The sequence below is a fragment of the Capsicum annuum genome, chromosome 8 (assembly GCF_002878395.1).
Source record: "Capsicum annuum cultivar UCD-10X-F1 chromosome 8, UCD10Xv1.1, whole genome shotgun sequence".
NCBI classification, from domain to species: domain Eukaryota; kingdom Viridiplantae; phylum Streptophyta; class Magnoliopsida; order Solanales; family Solanaceae; genus Capsicum; species Capsicum annuum.
The window spans coordinates 153872627-153877107 of record NC_061118.1 but is presented as its reverse complement, the minus strand read 5'-3'; the positions used below and the strand labels follow the sequence as shown (position 1 = coordinate 153877107).

The 4481-nt window shown below is 37.6% G+C and overlaps 1 long non-coding RNA gene across 1 annotated transcript; it reads left to right on the top strand.

Annotated features, from left to right (window-relative positions):
* Window positions 1–6: 6 nt before the first annotated feature.
* Window positions 7–4133, top strand: LOC124885345. Its single transcript, XR_007043621.1, has 3 exons — window positions 7–1883; window positions 2389–3121; window positions 3677–4133. It is a non-coding gene; the product is annotated as an uncharacterized LOC124885345 (long non-coding RNA).
* Window positions 4134–4481: the final 348 nt, after the last annotated feature.

Sequence of the window (4481 nt, the reverse complement as noted above, 5' to 3'; positions counted from 1 at the left end):
ACAAATAAGTTCAAGAAGTAGAGAGTTTGTTGTCTGTTCTGACCTTTCTCTTTTTAAGCTTAGACAAAATAGTTTGGTCCTTTTACCCTTTTTAATTAGTGTCATCAGTAGATATGTTTTCACAAATAATTTTCTTTCTCAACATTATTTAACTTTTGTTTGAAATATGAAATCCATTATTGTCTGGTTTATCGCGACACTAATTTTCTTCATCATTTAGCTATGTAACAGTTTCGTAGTTTGCATCTATGTTATCGTGTTTCTTTTCATGGTTACTGCTATTATTGGTATATTCTTTTCAGCATACAATGTGAATTTGACTATGAAAATAGATGATACGGTAATATTGGTTAGACATCCCTTGTATTTCTATCTTCTCATTGTTACCATAAGAGGATCGTGAAGAATTTCTAAAACGGAATAAAAATAACCAATAAAACTGGTAAAACATAAAAAGAAGACTGGTGGTCTTCCAGTTCTTCCCCTTCTTGGATAAGGATACTCTTTGTATCCTCCAAGCACTGGTTGGGCAATAAGCGGACTATCGGGATCTCCAAAATCATTTCACATATCATACTCATAAACCCTGTCCCATTCCTCAAGCTTTACGCTTCCAGTTCCTCTAAAATGAAGCAACTTGTCCTCTCTGTAGCTGCACAATGCTGGTGGAGTTTCACTAGGAAGCCAAGCATAATTTCTAAGGTTCTTATATAGGTAAAGATCTTATAATTTGATATTTAATTTAACATTGGATACTTATGAAAACCACGAGATCCTGTTCATAAAATTGCAGAACATCTTCAAAGTTCTTTAATTCATTAAGAGTGAAATTTCCTATATCAGCAAGCTGAAGAGAAAAGAGTTGTGCCATAACTTTTTGTGCATTACTAAGGACGTTTTTCAGCTTCAAGGGCGTAAATTTTTCATCGCTTGTGCAATAACTTGCAAAGCTTGCTATCTGAGATAGCCGGCTTTTACACTCTTAGAATTTTCCAACGCAGTAAAAAATCAAACAAAACGGAATAAAAATCAGCAATAAAAGTGCTAAATTATAAAAAGAGTGAAAGATTAATCACCAGTCTTGGATGGAGGTCTTCCCGTTCTTCCCCTTCTTGGATAAGGATACTCGTTGTATCCTACAAGGATTGGTCGTGCAATAAGTGGACTGCTGTCGAGATCTCCAAAATCATTTAAAACATCATAGTCATAAACCTATCCCACTCCTCAGGATTTACGGCTCCAGTTCCTCTCAAATGAAGCAACTCGTCCTCTTTGTAGCTACACAATGCTGCTGGAGTTTCACTAGGAAGCCAAGCATACTTTCAAAAGTTCTTATATAGGTAAAGATCTTATAATTTGATATTTTATTTAACATTGGATACTTATGAAAACCAGAAGCTCCTGTTCATATTACTTTTGCTTCTGAGGATAGAAATAAACCTGACCAATAAGGTTACTGCCTGTCATGGAAAACATATTTCTCATTCAAGTAATGAGAGAGTCATCAAGCATAAGCATAGTAGCTATAACCAAAGGCCAAATATGACACCTAAGAATATATATGAAGAGTCAGTACCTGGTAGCGCAACTGAGGTATCTAATGATCGTACACATGTTATTGTTAATAGTGTTTCATGAACTGACGCTCATGAAGTTCACTTAAATGATGAATCAGACATGGCCAATAATGCCAAGCATGCGGTCAATTCTTCCTCGCAGCCTACAACATAATAGGACGAACAAGAACAAGCAGAAGCGTGATAGTTTGATGGTCGAGTTATTAACTGTTGGAAACCTCTACTACGATATGAAGGATCATCCAAAAACAAACTCTTTATCCCAGTAGGCTAAGGTCCACGTACAGTCTACACTCATTTCACGGGGTATGTTGTTCTTTTTGTTGTCATTATTGTTTTTGTTATTAGTAGTCGCTATATTTTTTCATGTCGTGCTTCATTTTCATATCTACATTGATTTGTTGTACTCAAACTGAGGATCACAACCTCTATACCTCCGTGAGGTAGGGATAATGTCTGCGTATAGTGGACAAATCTACTGGGTTTTGTTTGAAGTACGCTCCATTGAGAATGTAAAGAAGTATGAGCCATACGAACTGATCCACAGTGAATTGGACACTAAGGCGGACAAGTCTACAAAGTAAATGGAGGAGCGAAAGACAAAAACATTGATCCTTATGATTTGTTGTTTTTGCCCAACTTTATATTTTTGTTAGTCACAATCTTCTTCGGATATATCTTGTGTATATGAAAGTGATTCCTCAATTTATATCCATACTTGTATGGTTTATCCTGACTGTTTTTCTTCATTATTTATTTCTTCCCAACTCAATAACTGTAAAACAGCTAAAGACACTTTGCATTGATGCAGTTACTTCTGGTGCCACAAAGCAAAAGCCTGTTATCCGGCAGGCGAGCTTTCCATTGAATCTTAGTCTTTGTAGTTTGACTATATTGTTCCTGCAACTTCATTGTAAAGTTTTTGAAGGATGTAATAAGATGGATCCTACCTACTTAGTTCGGACGAAGTAGATAGATCAAAGGAATGGAATCCAGGTGGTTCTTATGCCACTTTTGATGGTCTCGGAGATAGATGGAAAAGTTAATTCGTTGGCCGGGGTAATTTCCTTCCCACTTCGAGGCATATTATTCTGGATCCCTGGGAACAGGTCTTAGAGAAGTAGATGGCGTGGCTCCACTGGGAGAATCATTCTTGAGTTCAGGAGGAATTACCATGTCAGAATTGATAATCGGGCTGGTACTACCAGATACTGGTTTTAACTAAACATGGATTTCCTCCACGGTGCTGGAGTTTGAGGTCATACTTTCATCATCATTCTCTGCAGAAATTATATTTGAAGTGTGTACATCTGTAGTACAATAGGCTGGTGAAAAGCGAGAGTTCTGCTGCTCAGAAACTGGATATTCAGAAACACCTGAACCAATTGCTAACAAAACTGAATCTGGAGAACGACTCTTCCTTCCTGATACATTTGGGGAAGGAGAGCTTTCCGGCTGACCTGAAACTGCCTTATTAGCTACAAGGGAATCAACCATCTTGCGAGGGTATCGATGCAGAGGTTTCTTCTTTGGCCGAGGAGAAGGTATGTCAATCGCGTTTAGAGATTCATCACCATCATTAACTGAATCTCGAGCAACCTAAAATGGAGGTTAAAATTTCATTGCTTGTAGCCATTGACTTTCTGCGCATGACTATGAATCTGAATGGCATTTTTGCTTCCAACATATTCTGCTTGATTAAAGAAACATGTCAGAAACTTCTATTTAGATTGAACCACATAAATAGGGAAAAGAGAAGGATCGTAAGAAAAATGGACCTTTTATCAGCTACAAACAACCTTATACCACACTCACCTTCTATTTGGCGCCAAGAACGGCCATACAGCTTGAAGAAATCTATGATGTTCTTCTTCGGCCCATTTCTCTCTCGGTTCTCTCCATTTCTCGGTCTTAGAGAATTATTCTCGTGGAGTAGCTTTTCTTGAGTTCTCAGAGCATGAACATCCACTTGTGCTTTTGGCAGTTCTTAACAACAATCCTGCTATGTGTGTTTGGTTTGTTAGATATTGCATGCATATTTCTGGTGACTTTAGCGTTTTAGTTTTCTGCTTTTTTTGACTAAATTTATCTATATACAGAGACTTTCGGTCCCGACCATCGTCCAATAGTGGAGTTTGCTCTTCATAATATCCAAACAATGAAGCTTTGCCAGAAGATTCAGCAGCAATGTTTTAACACGAACAAAGAAGATTTGCAGAAAAATGACAATACAAATGAACGTGATACCCACAATAAACAATCGACAAAATGCAACGCCACAGCAGATGCGTTATCAGTGGCAGGGAATACCGACGAAGCTAAAAACAAGCGTGTCAGAGGTGCCAATGATGGAGATCAACTGAAAAACAGAGGTGTTAAAGTATCCATCTCTGCAGAAGTAGACAAGCAGAAGAACAAGAAAGGTAAAAAGCTGAGAGGGGCAAAACAACAGCTAAAAGAGAATGAAGAAGCAACCAACCACAGCTCCGGTAGTGAAAGTTCCGATAATACTGCCCTCTAGGTTGGACGTAAAGAAGATGTTGTAGTGAGAACAAAGAAGATGAAGTTTGAGGATAAAACAAACCAACAGAAACAAAATATCGGTGTACAGAACAAGAAAAGGGCCAAAAAGAAAAAAGACCCCTTTGGACGAGATGGAGTAGACAAGCTAGATATGCTTATTCAACAATATACATCCAAATTCACCCACAACATTTCTAATCAAACCGCTGGTAACCACCATCTCTCTAAGCAGCTTAAGAGCTGGTTCCAATCCTGTACCATTCTCAAGTTCTTATGTAGCTTAATTTTATGGTGATAGTAACAACAACTCCGTTGTCGATTTTGGTTTGTATTTTATTGTATCTCATCCCTAAAATATGTATTAACAGTTATAAGTTTAAA